This window comes from Syngnathus floridae, chromosome 4 (assembly GCF_059516105.1).
Source record: "Syngnathus floridae isolate MCC-2025c chromosome 4, RoL_Sflo_1.0, whole genome shotgun sequence".
NCBI lineage: Eukaryota > Metazoa > Chordata > Actinopteri > Syngnathiformes > Syngnathidae > Syngnathus > Syngnathus floridae.
This window is the reverse complement of record NC_142416.1, coordinates 15,703,616-15,721,653: the sequence shown is the minus strand read 5'-3', so window position 1 is coordinate 15,721,653 and position 18,038 is coordinate 15,703,616. Positions and strand designations below refer to the sequence as shown.

At 41.2% G+C, this 18,038-nt stretch overlaps 1 protein-coding gene across 3 annotated transcripts in view; it reads right to left on the bottom strand.

Moving 5' to 3' along the window:
* Window positions 1-18,038, bottom strand: part of LOC148399409 (receptor-type tyrosine-protein phosphatase delta-like) — a 143,367-nt gene that overhangs the window by 60,468 nt on the left and 64,861 nt on the right. Inside the window, exon 1 of one of the 3 annotated variants that reach the window (XM_088373939.1) lies at window positions 11,966-12,080. The exons of the other annotated variants lie outside the window; for them this stretch is intronic. The gene's annotated coding sequence lies outside the window, so the exon portion shown is untranslated. Of the gene's footprint in view, window positions 1-11,965; window positions 12,081-18,038 lie in introns of those variants that run through there. 3 annotated transcript variants of the gene reach the window in all.

The following is an 18,038-nucleotide window of genomic DNA, read 5'->3' as shown; positions in this document are numbered from 1 at the left end:
TGGGGGCTTTTTCCACAGAGCGCCTGTCTTTTCTTCTTGGAGATGAGGCCGCGGGGAGACCACCTCGGGAAGAGCGACTAAGTACACTGGCTATTAAAAATGAATGCAAGGAACACCGGCTTTGACCGGTCCCATAGAAAAACAGCCCAGAATGTTGTGATAGGAGTTGCCGTGGTTACACGGCTCCCAAGTGGTCCTTGGTTGTCAGGGGCAATCAAATCAGACATCGGAGCGTGAGCGCCGGAACCTCCGCCCTTCCTCAAACTTGCCGCTGCTAGGGGGCACCAATGATGTCATGAAGGAATAAGTTTGATGGAACTGCACATTGTGAGTGTGTGTGTTGACATGGACATTTTCAATCTGGAGGAAAAGCTCCCCCCCCTCGTGAAAAAACAAGTATTATGTAATTGCCCCAGCTCAATTCTTTCCTGAGTAACTTTTTAACTCTGAGGGATTGCTTTCAGCGCAAAATTTTAGTCACATTAAGTGTAACTCTTATCATCTTGTGTGTGCCAGCAATCTGCAAGATGAAGGAAAGTCCCCATTAGAGCACAAGTGGTGCATCCAGTAATAGGCCATATGTGCATCTGCGCCTTTCATTGAGCATAAATACTGTGCTATGCATGTGTGAGAGTTTGATCTGTGGTCCTCAGAGGAGAACAATCCTGCATGACTCCATATTTTATAATGCCTTTTGACAGCAATGCAGGACCTATCTTACAGTAGACAAGTCCACGGGCCGTGAAGAGAATACCGAAGAGGCTGGGTGTGTGTGTATGGTTGGGATCTCACTCACACACTCTAATATGCGGTATGAGGTACGCAGAAACCCTTTTCACTGCTCATATAGCGCATGTATCTGATGTGAAAAGAAAAAAAATCTAAACCCAGGGAAGCACAAGGATGACGGATGAGGACAAATGGCCGTCTATCAAAGCGAGCTCTCGTTTTTATGTGTCATTGTCAGTAATGACGTCATCGATCATAATGCTGTGGGGATTTAGAGAGCGAGGGGTCAGGGAAAATAGGCTGAATGAAAATATTGCAAAGGTAGCCTTCGTACGCCCAGCAGCTTGTAAAAACATGAGTATATCGTTTCAGGGTTAGGCTAACAAGAACAGGTTTATGGAGCGATGCTATCACGTTGACGCACTTGTCGTGCTCGGAGACAGATGGAAATGAAAGCTGTATCTTAGCTTGGTAAGTTTTAGGTTTAGGAAATACATACAGTAAAAGCAATAGCAGCAAATTTCAAAGCCTCTTAAAGCATGACCATCTATAATTTGGATCTATTACATTCAGAAGATTAGTAGACCGCCAAAGAGAAACAGCTAAATATGGCACAGATAAATTACATATACTGTAATAAAAAAAAAAAAAGAGATCATACGTCACCATTGCATCAACTAGATCAAGCTCAGGATTCGCAAAACACATGCCCACTTGTTCACTGAAAAAACGTGGTAAGGGATATCCGAGATGCAACTTTGATTCATTATTCTTTAGCAGATTTGGATGAGGAAATAATATCCCACTATATGTAGGCCAAATATTTCATCTTCTGGTGTTATGTGATTATAATACAATAATGATTTTTTTTTTCCAGAACATAAAACTGTGTTATGGAATCACAGATTTTCTTTTATATCCTCGTAAGATTGTCTCAGTGTCAGCCATTAAAGAAATTTAAGGCGTTCCTTGGTAATTTGCGACCAGGAAATCCTTTAAAGTAATGTTTCATCTTTCAATGGAAGAAGGTTGTTTGAAGAACACAGTGGAGGAACAGTGATTTTCCTTTGAAAGCAATGATGTACGTCAGCCTTCACAGCTATGCCCACTCAAAATAAAAGTCAAAGTACGGATGGGAAACTTACCAGCTGTGTGAATAAAATGATATAGACAAAATTTTTCACAAGACATTTGTCAATGTACAAAGAGCTAGCTTATATAAAAAAAACTTTTCTGCATTTGTCCTTTATATTTTGTCTAAAATATCCTTGTCTGTGGTGGTGTGGGGGGAATAATGTGTGTGCGATTATGCCAGACTGAAATAAAACCTTTTAATCTTATTCACTCGCTGTCAGGGTACCTCCAGTGAAATTTGTGAATCAAATTTGTATTCAATTCGCCACAAGAAAAAAACGACTATGACAAACTTTTGCATACATATACAACAGAATACATATATCATAAAAGTAGCTAATGATGCAATCTGTCACTTTTTCAACAGCTGATAGGCCAATACATCACGGCAAAAAAACAAATCTATCACATGACGGCACCAGGTTAAAGCGTGAAGATGAATCGCGGCAAGAAGGCCGACTCGTCCTTGTCGGACTTACGAAAGGGGAAAGCGGAGTGAGGTAGCCGTGGGGTACACAAAAGGGAGCCTTGAATTTCCCCAAAACACTTTGTCAGTGAGGAAACAAGTAGCCGGGAAAGACCCATTGATGACAGACGCGTGTGCACATGAAACCGTATACACGAGAGCTTGGCGTATGCTTCATCATCCCGCTGATTGCTCACTAGGGAACGAATATCGCTGATAGGGAAAAGAAAAACAGCATATGTGTGCGCGCTCTCCCATCCTGCATTGTGGAATCCAAAGCATTTGACCCCAATCTGTGTCTCTGCATTATTTATACTTCAATGCTAGCTTTCCTATTGTTTGTTTTTCATAGCTCGTCCTAGGTGGGAAAACAAAAGGCTGTCATGGAAACATTAAACATGCGGGGCTGATATAAATGATAAAGAATGCAAGAATTATTTCAGACAAAGTGCTTCAGTCTTGTCTCAGTGTCTATTTAAATAAACTTGAAATATTTCTGGAATACAATATCCTGGAAGGTTCTGACCATTTTCCACCAAGCTATTCACAGTGATCGCTTGCAATCCCGCAGTATCAAAAATGGTTAAGTGATCACTTTTTATGTTTGTTTTTTTTTCCCTCACAGAACTTTAAGAGAGGCAAAATAAGCAAGAACTGGAACAAGAGTGACCGGCACACTAGTTGACTGGCTTTTGCCATCCTATATCGGGCTCTCACTTAATGGCTACCTGCTCGCCACTCACGCTGGCAACAGGTTCGCACAATTAATAATCGTTTTTTTGTGTCCTTAATTAGCCATTAAACATGATTTCAGGATGACTTAAATTGTGTTGATGCTGGTGGCAACCATTTGTGATGGCAATAAAATTTCAAATGAGCTCTGATTAACCTCCAGTTGGGAAGAGAAGTAGGCCGTAAATTTACCACGTTCTTCCAGAAACAACTTCATAATAAAAACATTCCATGTTAGTGGCGTCCATGTATTATTTGGAAAGATTTTATTTTGAAGTTGGCCTTTTCGTGTCATGCATAGGATGAACAATTATTCCTGTGGTTGGCTTGACTTGGCTTCCTAATGGTGCACAGCAAATAAATGAGGCAGAAAAAACATTCCTCAAAGATTTATTTTCCAAACGAGCTCCTCAAATTACGCGAGGACTTGATTCACCCTTAAATTTGATCCGTTTATTTTGATACGTTCAAACCTCTTCACAAAAGAATTTCCGACAGGAAAGAAAGCTATTTTTTCGACAGTATCCAGGCTTGAAGAGTATCAGTATGTTATTTACAAGCTATAAAAGTTTTAGTGTGACTTTTAGTCTTTCATAAAACCAAGTGGTGTTCCTGCAAGGATTTAAAGAAGAGAGCAGTGACTAAACCACACACACAGACATGCACGCATGAATACTCCATCCCAGAGACCTGCTGGAACAAATCAATGGCAGCCACAATGAGTGCCACCATTTTGCTGGCTGCCACCCAGACCCGAGGCTAAAGAGCATACCAACACCACCGAGCCACTCGTAGCAAACGTCGACACAACAACACAACAGCAAATGTATCAGCACACTCCAGAACGTGCACACAAATTCGTTGAGCGAACCTGTGCGGTGGCTTGGGCGGACATGAGGGCTCTGTCTGGAGTGAGCGAGCTTATCGCAAACTGCCATGCTGTGCCTATGCGTGCGAGAGTGATGGAGTGCGCGCGTGCGGATGCCAATGCAGCGGTTGACGGTTTGAAATATGCGGCTTTGCAATTCTCATTCGGATGATTGTTCTCTTTCATGTAGTCGAGCAGGCAGCATACGTTAAGCTTGCCGGAAAATAAATCCCCACCGCCGCCACTAACACACGCGCACACCCACAAATTGCACAAACAAATTATCGTACAACGTGTCTCTTGTTGTCACACAACATGCTGCTGGCATGGCAGACTGGTTTCTAATCGGTGAATCATCATATCAGCCAAGAAATGTCAGATTAGGTTATAATCCTGCGTTTTAGTGCCCTTCACTTGGCGTTGACACCACCTTATTATGTCTGTCCAAAAAACAGACGCACGACAGTTGCCAAAGTTGTTGCTTGCGCGCACACAGACACACAAACAAGCACCACTAAGACCGAGCAGTTCTTTGTGAACTTGAATGGAGACTGTGCAGCAACAACTGAAGGCCAATTATATTTATATAATGAAGTTATTTGATGATGAGAAACAGCCTAATAAACTCCCTTGATGCTCTTAAACGCCTCATATAAAAGCAATATTTTAATTGAGCTTTTACCATTTTCAGGGAAACACCAAAGGAGCAGATGTAGAGGCATTTGTTTTGTGCCTTTTTCTTTTTTTTGGAATCTGTACTCAGTTGTATATTTCCTCCACACATTTGCTGTAAAGTCATTCCTGGTTTACACCAATGACAAGATACAAACGTTACCTTTGCGAAGCTATAAAATCCTCCACAGTGTATTGACGTCCAAGCTGAGATGGAGTCTGTAACTCTAGTAGACAACCTTGTTATTTTCAATAATCTATTAAAGGAGCTCCTTGTGGGACGCACGGGGGAGGCCGGCAGTTTGTTAGGTGTCTCGTCGTTTTCGTGGAGACGTTCAGAGGATGCGCATGGAAAAGCGATGCCAATCCCTTGATCGTGGAGAGGGGGGTGGGGGGTAGGTGTATTAAATGACGGTTCAAATTTAATATCAGGAGACCTGCTGAGGCACTTCCTGTGTCTGAGGGCTCTCCGTGAATGGAGCGGTTGCTGAGTCGAGGGGTTTGGGATACATTAGGGGAGTGTGCAAAGAACGGAGGAGAGCACAGATATGGTATCATAATGCAATAGGTGTCTGGTTTTCATCTTCATTTCCTGCAATTTTACAGTGCCCCACTGACATTTAGCATAATAGTCAAATGTTAAGGTGCTACTCAGAAAAAAACCCAAACACTGACACTAACTAAAAGACCACCCACATATAAAGAGTGTTTTGTAATGATTGTGACTATAAGGCCACACAAGCAATAACTGTAAGGTAATGAAAGGCAGATTTATTTATGTAGAGGATTTCATACATAAGGTCACTCAATGTGCAGCGCAAAATTTAAAGTGTAACATTTAAAAGCATTTACAAACAAAACAGATGAAGATACGGGTAGGTAGGGAAAAGAGCAAAGTTTTTAACCTTTTTAAAAGCATTTAAATTGCACTGAGATAAACTACTTGTAAATCGCTAACACAATTCCTTATGGAAGATTCTTAACTTTATTGACAAATGACATTATGAGAAGATGAGTCACGTTGCAGATGCACGCGTTGTAATTTTCCACAAATTTCACAAGATCTCAAAAAGCCAGATTTAGGAGTGATTGCTGGACGTGTAAACATAGCCAGTGAAATTTCCAACAATCCATTTTGCTATTACACACATTTAACAAGGCAGCATCTACACTAAACACACAAAGATCCTGCAGGACATTTCAGGTCAGGTTCCAATTCAAGCGTTGTCTCTTGTGAGGTCAGAGCACGTCTAGCAATTTGAAATGTTTGGTGCTTGTAAAGAGATTATTCATCCACATGGGGCCTCACACACACACACACACACACACACACACACTAGCATTCCCAACCCACATGGCACAGCAATACTTAGAATTCTGTAAACCTTTAAAGCTCATCTCAGCTCTGTCTTTACCATGATTGTTACACAGAGAAAGCCCTCGCACAATCCCGACTCATGGTGAATGATGAGGGGAAATGGCAGACACACACACTCACGCACACAGGGGCACAGACAGACACACACATTTAATCCCAGGTGCCTTAGGGACTCTGAGGGGAATGAAGGGGCAGCACATAATTCCTGAACACGAACAAGAGGAAATGGGATTTGCGCCGCCAAACTCCCAGTCCGCCCCCAAAGAGAGGGCAAAGGCAAGCAAATGACAACAGGATGAAAGATAAAGAGCAGGACAAAAGAAATGTAGGACCTCATTAGTCTTATCGTGATTTCATGAGTGGAAAAACAAATTAAATAAACAATCAAAGTCAATAATTAAAAAATTTCCAACCCGGGCGGCTAATCCTACCCATGCAGATTAATTAGACGTGGAGGAGGAGGAGGATCGGTGGCATCCATTTTGAGGCCTTTGGCTGCCGCTTGGATGTGAATGGGGAGTTTGTGCAGGAGGCGGCAAGGGCTGAAGCTTTGCCACGGCAGAGGTAAAGACTCCCGCTGAGGACACAGAGCAAACACTCGTCGCTCGTATAATGGACTGGAAAATTCTTGGCCGTAGTCTGAAGTAGCCATCCATGAAACATCCATAAAAATGTCAGTTCTGCTTTTCCATCGCTGATTGATACAAGACAACAGTCTTTCATATCCATCCGTCTTCAATAGCGCCAGGATGAGCTGCGGCTGATCTAACTTCTAGCTAAATAGATAAAGACAGAGATGGATGGATGGATGGATGGATGGATGGATGGATGGATGGATGGATGGATGGATGGATGGATGGATGGATGGGGAGATAGAGATACAGATCGATCGATCGATCGATAGATATAGATAGATAGATAGGATCAAGACTATCTGTCAGATCATCAGATCATCGTCAATGCATAATGGCTCGTCCTACCACTACCCGAAGTTACGGGAAAAAAATCCAACCAAAATTGTTACCTCCTAAAGTGGAGGTAAAAAGAAGCAAAGTTGGACTCAGTTTTAAAGAGGTTATTTTGAGATACAGCCTTAAGGAGGATTTGGCAGGCAAGTAGGCTGCACGATGCCAAAATCCAGCTGTGCTGCTCCTTGATAGGAAGTCGAGCGGCTCGGAGCACAGGAGGTGCAGCAGTGATATTATCGATTTACCAGACAGCCAGAAGGGAAAGGAAGGCGGCTTTCGACGCCTCTTAGCCTCCCCTCCATCTGTCCGTCAAGTCACTCCTACTTTCGCCTTTTTTGTCCTTTTCAGTACATTTTGACAGGGAGTGGACATCTTTTTAAGCTTGAGTCATGTTAAAGGCAAAGGAGATTTATTTTTTTGTTGATATAGTGAGAATGGTCAGAGAGTGAGAAGTGAGGAAACTTTGAAAGGTGTCAACTCTGGGCCAACTGGGGGTAGGGGCAAAGAATTGCAACGATTAATCAATAGCTAACCGATTATTGAATACTTTGATAATCGATTAATCGGTTTCAATGGTTTTAATTTGAAATTGTCCAAATGTCAATCTCTCAACGATATATATTCTCGTATTTCTGTAGTCATCCAAGAACGCAGAAGGTAATTTTGCAAAATAAAACATCTACAAATCAGCTTTTACTTTGGAAAACTATCAATATTTTTGCCTAGTTTCTGACATGTTATGGACGAGACCAGTGACTCAGTCAATCAGAATCAATTTGTGGATTTTCTGTACTGTCATATAGAAATAATGTCCTGTTTTTGAATAAGTGGATTCATCAATTAATCGGCGAAATAATCAGCAGATAATCGAAAAGAACTATTAGTTGCAGCATTAAAACAAAAACAATATGGATTTTTGATATTAAAATAATAAAGTCGTTATGGTTGACTGTTCTGTTTTTTTAATGTTGCTGCATCAAGCAAAATAGTTTTTGGTAAGGCAGCTGTGTTTTACTGTCGCTAAGTGTTCCATAGTAAAGACGTGCTGCCCTCACATTTCCATATTTATTATTACATGTGCTCCTTGTGCCTGCTCTGGATCGCTGGCTGTCTCCCAGAATAAGAATGGAAACGATACGAAGATCAGACAGAAATTATGGAAGAAGAGATTCAGCGTTAGTTTTTTTTTTTTTTTTACTGGGGGATTCTTTCTCAATCAGAGCAAACCAGGCACAGCCACAACAATTCCATTTTCCAACCCTACCGCTTAAACTCACTCTTGCACACATAATCTGAGCCAAACACGTGGTGCTTTTCTGCAAGGATTAACAGTTTCCCACCTCGGCCTGCCTTTTGAGTCCTCTTAAACGTTTGTCCTCTTCCTTAATTATTATCACTACGCTGTCTCTTGCTTATCCATGCAGCACCGCTGCAGCCTCAATCCCTCCGGCATGCATCATGGTTTTACATAGCAAACTGGCGCCAGACCACAAAGTCTTATTTTTCCTCCGCTACGTCTTCTTTTTCTTCTCCTGCTTGCCCATCCTTGCCACTGTACGCTTTAATCTGTTTGCGGGAGGGGGGTGGGGGGGGCGTTAGTCACAGCCGCCGGACTTTCCCTTCAACTTTCATTGCCTTCTGACGACACTCAGCGGACACTTTATTAGGTACGACTACTCAACATACCTGCATACCTGTAATGATTGTTAAGATTCACAATGGAGAAACTACTCAGATCTCTCAGTATGATGCACCTCAAAGTACAACAATGAAATGCCGTAGCTTCATATCAATGTGCATGAAGGGAATGAATCAGTAGTAATTCATACAAAAGGTTAAGCAGTATAAACAGGTATGTACAATCTCAGCTCTGATTGAGTTCCAATTGCATGCAAATACCTGAAAGTGCTACAATAAAAAATATGTCTGGTTCTGCAGGCAAACACTGTCCTAGAAAATTGGAAAATGCTCCATGCAGGATTAAATAGTAACAATAACAATAATAACAACAACAACAACAATACTAATACTAACTCAGACAAAGCTTATTGAATTTACTTTCAACATTGCATGAAATCCAACTAAATGTCTTGTGAGGACAAGCTCTATGCTGAACTTTATTAATGTAATCTTTAATCATCGTTCGCCCCTCAGGGCACAGAGAATATGACGTCTGTAAAATTGCTGACACAGAGTGCTTTCGCCTATAGATCCGCAGATAAGGCTGTCATGCAGCATTGACTGCAATGTTTGAGGAGACAGAATATTTAATGCTGTTCACTTGACTTGGCGGCCATCCATGCCTTTGTGATTTAATCCTCTTATTTTGGCCTTTGGCACGAGGCAGTCCCAAAATGTACTTGTCACTTTTATTGTTCTTTCACTTCTTGTATTTTGCTAAGGTCCAGTGGACCCTTTGGTTTTGCACGATTTAGGATGTTTTTAAATATCGGTGATGAAACTCAAAGTAACTGGTTGGAGAGATTCTGTTTTGCTTTCTGACCATGGTTGCAATACCCTGGATGGAATGTACATGTTTCCCGAAAAGATGATTTGACAAGTTAATTGATACACGGGGGTACCTTATGATTCAAGGATTCAAAACGTACGCAACAAGATTAAAATGGAACGATTGGGTTCATCCCATCAAAACCGATTTTCCAATTCAAATAGTTTTTTGTTTCAGTTCTCAGTTAATTAATTAAATTAATGAATTAACAATTAATCAATTAATTTGATAATTGATGAATTGGCAATTAATAATTGCACATTTAATTTTGATGAACTAAATGTAATATTAGAAAGCCTTACAGTCAACATTCCAGATTTTTGCAAAGCCGAATTGAGTCTCACACTTGTTCAACGTTGTCATATCAGTTCTTGGCTGGTGTCTTTGTTTGTTTCAGACAGCAGCCTGTTGGCCCGCCTGTGTGTTCCCTGGTTTGGACTGCGTTGGTCTGGTTTGTGAGAACCAAAGTAACCGTCACTATAATTACCAGGCCGACTCATAACACGCGTGACCTCAATGTCACCTCCCCTAACCTGACCCAGCCCTCGGTGTAATGACACAACACTTACGACACATATATTCCAACATGTGCCAGCCATGCATCCCTGCTGCACGCAAATATGTAGAAATGTGCTGACATCCACACACACATGCACAGACACACACACACACAGCTGGCTGGGCAGACACTGGCATCCATCACATCTTGTGAAACTTAATCTCTCTGAAAGGAAGAACAGCTGCACTGGCACGCAAGTGTGTGTGCGCAAGTGGGGCAGTAGCCCAGCGAAAGATCAGCTGGGGTAAAGCAAGGACTTGTCACCGACCGGCATATGACAAAGCACCTCTTGACCCGGGAGTCGCTGGCAGGGCTCATAAAACAGGTTGTAGTCCCCTTGCTTAAAGAGCCATGTCCATCTAAGGGAGAGTAACACTTTTACAAGCTATCACACCAGCTCCTCAAACCTAAGAGCACTTGAAATCACAATTTATTGTGTATGCATTAGGAAGACACCTGTGCTGCTCAAGAAAAAGCCTGAATTAAGTTGGACTTTCACCCCAAGTCTCCTTCCTCAGTTGTGAAGTAACCTTTTACACTGCGGTAAATGTAAAGAAATAGAAAACAACATTTTCAAATTGTTTTCCAAAGTTTGTAAAACACGGTACGCAACTCGCTTGTGGTCTTGAAAGTGACCTGGCGGGTCCCAAACTATTTGACCTGAAGACCCATCCCAAAATAAATGTTTCCGCCATAAAAGCGTCATATACCTCCATTGAGCTACATTTAGATACAAAACAGATGGGAATGAATTTAACTAAAGCTGAACCAAAAAGGTAGAAGACATAATTATGAGCTTCACGATAATGATAATAATCACTATATGACTCGAGGAGACCAATAGAAACTGTTTATCTAAGATTGGGAAGCCCTGTTTATGAACCCATGGTTAATTCAGGGTTGCCATGGAAATGTCAAATATATTATGTGCATAAATGTATATCTTTTTATATTACAAGGCCATAAAACCATTTAGTCGTGAACTCATTTGCATAAACACCAGACTAACACATTCATCACTCTCCTTCTGCTGTATATACATACAGCCAGTACAAAGCGAATACACCTGCATATATGCACTGTGTTATATATGCTTTTACTTACATCTGCCTCACATACTTGAGCCTAATTGCTGCAAAAGTACTTGCATGACTGATTGCCAGCGAGCGAGGGCTGTAATGCTGCCATAATGTTGGCGCGAGACTGCTGACGACTGTTGAACACACACACCAACACATGCACACACACACACACACACACACCACAAGAGCACATTACAGCCACTCAGTTATGGTGTTGGCAGGAGAAGCCAAGTAATGTAAATAATACTAATGGAAATGCCAAACTACACCTGAACGGTGAGATGAGATCATGAAATCAGATAACGTGTACATGATGTGCCTCATCAATTGTAATCATGGTGTTCTAATTTGATTGGAAAGAGGTTGGTGGAGGGAAAATATTCCCCGGTAATCCGGTGCGTCCTCCTCAGCCTAAATTGTTCATGTAATTTTGCACACATTTATTTGTGTTCTCATCAAATTCTCGCACAGTCTAGGCTCTCGGAAATGCCCCCTGTGCAGATTCGGAGTGGGAGTACCAGGAACCAGACGGGCGGCAAGTCGGTCATCATAAGCAGGAGGCTGTAAAAGCCCATTTTTAGAGTTGCCCTGTGCTGACAGGACAGTGAAATAATAAAATGCTCCTACACTGCAATTGACTACTGTCGATGTCAAGATCTCGAAACGAAAGCCCACATGATTGAACACCAATCCCCATGGGAAAAATCTACTGATCAGAACATCAATCAAAAGCAACCTGAAGAAGAAGGCTGAGGTGTCAGTCATCAGAGGTCTGCGACGCACCACCGATTGGATGCGCGCCGTTGCCTTCAGACAGTAATCGGCAGAAGTTGATGCAAAACAATTCTAGGCGCAAATGCCGACTCACCATATCAGCATCCTGCCCGTGTGGATGGAAAAGTCAACGTGAGCAGACTGAAGCTGTCCGTCCGTTGCCTGCCTCGTGTTAACATCCACCGTGGCTGCAGCCGCTCTGCCCAAACGATCCAGCCCGCGCGTCTTTTCCCTCCCTCCCTGCCTCTCTCTCCTCCCACCCCCTCACGCTCTCTCTCTCGCTCTCTCGGTCTCGCGTTCAATCATGCTCTCTCTCGCTCCAATAATTTCCTGCCCAGCGTGAACACGACTCAGGAAAGGCAGATGCCGTATTGACGCTTTGGTGGAGGGAAGTTAGAACACGTAGATGTCGTGCCGCTTTGAGGGGTAGAATATTCTACAGTGACTCCCTGCCAGCCTTCCTTCATCACTGGGTAAAAAAATGTCCCGTGCAATTGCATTTGTCCTTAAAATCCAGACTTTTCATAATTTAGTCTCTCAACATAGAGGGTCCTATGAAACCACTTAACTTGTATATTATGTATGGCCCTCCAACCCAGTCTCCAAAGCTGTGGTTCATCCACATAGCTTTCTAATTAAACATAGGTGGGTAAATCATTTTAATGTGGTGTTTTGACCCCAGATACCAAGGGATGCACAATGTATGGCACCAATTATCGTGTTTGTAACATTTAAGTTTTATAATATTTAACTAGGTCATACTTGGGATGTACAATTGGTCTTTTCAAGTTAACTTTTTTTAATAGACTGTGAGGATCTCCTATTCTCAGAATGTTCTGAACTCCAGTTTCCATGCTAGTGATGTATTGAGAGATTGTTGAGACCACGTGGATGGATGTAACGGAATCTCCCATAGCTGAAGTTGAGTCGGTCTTCTTTTGACAGCAAAACTAATCTACATCTATTCAACAGCGACCCTGCTGGTTCCAGCCAATAGTGCACTCTGTTTTCACTCAACTGCTTGACAGGATTACTTAACAGTGTGTTATATATGTAATCAACACATTTTTAATGATCACTGAATCAATTATTATGTGACTGAGTGGCAAGAGTGGGTGGCTACCCTTTCTGTTGTATGGACCATTTCAACGTTTCAGATCAAATCTGCCATCCATCAATAATTATTTTGTGTTGTTTTTTCCGATAACAGACTCATAAATTATTTGGTTTTGGGGCTGGTCTTGGGATAATTGCCTTTGTCAGCCTCAATTACATATTTTTCTTCTCAGTATTCTCAATGGTTTAAACAATCAGGAAGGCAGTCGTGAAAATTGCTTATTAATGCTTTTTGCTTAATGACAAGTGATTATCCTCATTTGCGTTCATATGCTCAAGCATACTTAGATTCTCGAACTAATTTTTGGGTCTGTTTCGCAAGAATTGTCCTTTTCTGCTATTCCTAGTATTCTTCTTCTCTTCTTGTTGGGCATTTCACAAGCTATTGTGTGGCTAAAAATACAAACAACTTGACCTAGCAATTCACCCAAAATATTTTCATTTTATGACCGTATTGCAAAAACACAAACGCTAAATTCATCCTCATCAGATCCTCTTTGCTGCTCGAAGCATTTTAAAGAGAAGTTCTAATTCGATGTCGTGACTTGGCTTTGTGCATCAGTGTTGATTACTCAAACAAAAAACGCATGTTGAAAAAAAAAAATCAGTCCACTGTGTGTACAGTACTGTCTTCGTCTCTATGCCAAAGAGTTCCTTTCAAAGATGTGTTATCCCATCAGTGCGGTTTTGTGGGATTTTTTTATCAAATAAATAATACAGGGAATGACAGCAACTAATTTTCAGGGCATTGAGGCTAACTAACAACAGTTGGGGTAAGCAAAATTTAAACCACAAACTTCTGCAGACACCACGTTTGTGAGCGTCTTAACAGGACTGTTTGCACAAGGGATAAAAGGAAGCCGGAATCTTAAACAAAACAATATTGGTGCACAAGACGACATCCAAAGAGACGCACATGCACGCACACACTCACTAATCTGGGTGTGCTGACCTTGAACACCAAATATAATCAGTGGTGCAGCAGATTCCCATTAGGGCGATGTAAATGAGATGGAGGAGTATAAACGCGCTTTTGTTGCAGAAACTCTTCAGCTCAGTGGTTACAAGATAACGCAACCCCAGGCTGGACCGCACACACGCACAATCACATGCGTGCACTCACGGTCAGGCTTGAAAGGCCTCACATACCGAAGGAAAAAAAAGACGGTAAATACACGCCAAGTGAGGGTGTTATCGGTATATTTTGAATAGAAGCAATCAGGAACAATGGAAAATTACAATAATATCGGTCGGGACAAAAAGAAGAAATACAGCATTGTACATATGAATGCGTTTCTGCAAATAGCAGCCAGGGTTGTTTACAAATTTACAGAATTGCATATGGGGGAGGCCTTTTTGTATTTAAACTCACTTCTTCATGTCTTGACAAAGTATTTATGGGAAATTTCTCCGCTTTCTGAGGCTGTTTATGTGCTGTTTTGGTTCGCTGCGGGGTGAGCAAAAGGGTTCAAGGGCTCATCCTTTTAATGTTTCTGTGTGAATTATAAATATGAACTTTAATACTTAATCACTAAAGATTTTTACCTCCTGATGCATCAGAAACTGGAGGCATATGCTGTCCTTAAAAAAATGTTATGAATATTGTGATATTTTAATTGCTTGATTAGAAATATTATATTATATATAATATACCAGTTGTCAAAATTTACAATGCACATTTCAAAACAAACATGACTGAAAAATCTGAAAATGGTTACTTAGAGTTATTAATTTAGAGAGCATCAAAGGATGAATTGCTTATCCTATATATTGATGATCACATAATCACTCCATCAATACCATGTCGAGCGTTATCAACATTCCTACTCCCCACCACTTCACAAATTGATATTCCATATTCAAAATGGGTATTTTCACTTCTGACTGTTAATGCCACAACACACAGTGGGCTCCTTAGTGTACACAAACAGCTGTGCACAGTTTCAATCACACACTCGCCGCACTCAAAAGATAATAACTCAGCACATTAGAGATAAGGGTCTCGCTATCGAGATAACTTCAGTGGGTGAAATAGCACGTCGAGCTCTATTTGATGGGCCTTCTTGTCGGCGCCCCCGCAATGCACCGCAGGCACTAGCGTGTTGATCGTATAGACCGCCGCTAAATACTCGCTGTGTCTTTTCATCAGACATTGCGTCAGTCAATTCACACCCCTGACTGTGTAAATGCAAATCGACGCTTTCTAGCGCCTCTCCATCACATAATCAAGGAGTCTTACTGATGAATATTTATCAACGTAGGGGTTTGGAATTCCAAGGTTTTGCACGTACTGCGGCTGTTTGTAACCCACGGAACCTCCAAGACATATAAATAAATCAGCACACCACACCATACCATCAACCAATTAATTTATCACTTCTCAACGGTTGGAGTCATTTTTCTGGCATTTCGAGTCAGAGTGATAAAAACTGAAGAGCCTCTGTTTGTCTCTCACAGTGTAAAAACAACTGGAATTGTCATATTCACACATCCAGATGTATTTTTGCAGCAGCACAAATATTAAGACCTGGAATTTCAATCAGCACAAACAACAAAGCCACGTTAACAATGGACAAGAGGATTAACAAAATGTTTATAAAAGAAAGGGAAGCTTGTTGTGTCACCTTGAAAGTTCAGCTCGTGACTTATGAGGTGGGTGTAGAGTGGAATGGCCATTAAAGCCATGACATTTGAATTAATGTCAGTATCATAGCTGCAGCCGCAGCGCCTTCCTTTTTGCACAACTCGCCTCAACCGCGGACGGTTAATGAGTGATAGTGTTGGCGAAAACGTGGACACTCCACCCTCCATTAAAATAAAAAATTGAGCCTTGAATATTCATTCACTCAACATTTGCTATACGATTTACACACGCAAGTCTGCTGTGTAAAGCTCTTTTCTATTTCCACAATTGATTATGAGCAAATTACGCTCGCTTGTTGCCGGGCGGCATTCTGCCTTGGAATTGGATTGTTGGATCAGAAAGTCATCACATGATATGAGAGGCATTTCAGAGAAGAAATTCATGATGATTATATTGTAATGTTTGTAAAATAAAGTTATACATTTTTAATAATAAAACTAGAATATTTGGAGAAAAAGTTACAGTATCTTATTGTTTGAATAAATTGCAACATGTTAATGCCAAAATTTCCCTACAAGGTTACTCGACCTTCAGTGCGTGACCAGACCAGCAAATCTTTCTCCAGAGACTTGCCACATCCACGTCTTTGTCAGAAAATATAGTTAACTATTACATGAATAGACTTTGGGTTGATGATTAAACAAAACTAACAAATGAGGCCATTTCCTTGTCGTCATTGAACAAGATCCTTAACATTCCTCATCTTAACATTGTGCTGACTTTCTACTTTGGAATTTATTGGATTTCTTTTGTTGCGAAAACACGACCTTGTTTCAAATTCAATTCTAGAGAATTCATTCTCTTATATTTTTTCATCACTGACACCCTTCTCACTATGACACGGATCATATAAGCACAATAAACGTGACGACAACAACACAATGACAGTCTTTAGCGTTCCGCTTTAGAGCACACATTTTTCCTTATGTGACATCCCCTATTGTGCAGTTAAAAGGCGCCACTATTTTATTCTAGTCATAAATATGTTCATATAGCGCTCACAATAGCGAACCTTGAACTGGTTTAGCCGGGGAGAAAAAGTCTATTTGTGATCCTTTGAAAACGCAAATTGAAGTCTGTTATTTCACTCTATAAAAGCACTGCAATCTTCATTGTGAGTGATTTTTGTTTTTTTCCACACATACAACACAAGATGCGCTTGGCTGGGCTGTATGGTGGCGTTGTGGTCTCAGAATGTAAAGTAGCACTGCAAAGCAACCGAGCTGCGATATGCACTTTAATCATGTCCAAGAGACGGATATACTATGTCAGATCTGCACAAAGCAGGAAGGTATGACCCTGCAGTATGTGTGTTGTGTTTATTTGTGACAAAGGACTGAAAATGAGAGGGTGACGGAGTGAGGCGGAAAGGGGGTGGGGGGGGTGGCACAAGAGAAAGCAGCCTAGCAAGCGTGAAGAAGCTTTTATTAAAAACTAAGAGGGGACTGCAGAATGATGAACATCCAGCTTGCTCTTTCCTCATGGAGAAAATTGCATTTGGGCATATTGAGCTGTTTGGGAAGATGAAGAATGCACGTTGATGTGCGTATCTTCACGGTAGCACCTATTAGCAATTGAGAAAAGATCATATTTGAGGAGGATATTGTACACTGAGCACACACACACACACAGACTTCATAAACAAAGGGTAGTCTGTGTATGTGTTGAATGAGGACGAAAATGTAAAGGGTAAGAAGGGGGGGAAAGTGGGGAAAAATGAATGACAAAACTTGGCGAAGGTTTAAAGGGAACAATAGAAAAAAGGCGAACATGAGTATAAAATGAGTCACCTTCCACATGCCATGCTTGTGGAGCTCGAGGTGTTTTCAAGTGTGGCTAAAACACTATTTTTGAGCAGAACTGAACATTATTCAAGTTACGTAAACATCTATAGATATCCTATACATGGTGGACACTCATTCAACAAACATGGTTGACATGCCATATGCTACAAACATAATATTTTCCACAATTCCATAGTTTCGGACACATTATTTTCATAACATTACTTTTGTTTATACAGCCTATCCCACAAAAATCTGTTCACAGCTAATAACAGTGAGCTACAGAGGAAAAGCCAAGGAAAGTTGAAAGGCCTTGGCGGTTGACTGTACAATTCGGAAATCAAATAGTTTGGAGCAAAATGCGCCTAAAGTCGCACAAACCTCAGTATTTAAGCTGTAATCATGAGGGACTCTGCACGAGACATCAGTTGAGCAAAAATCAAGGCTGAGTGAGAGCAACACGTGTTTTGCATTTTCTTTTTCGTGGAACCAAAACAAAGAAGAACAAAAACAGAGCCACAACAAGGAGTGTTAAGAATAGAATATACAGCACTGATAGCGTTTGTAGACCCTTCGGTCAAAACAAACAAAAAATGAAACCAGGATGATACATAAATAAATAT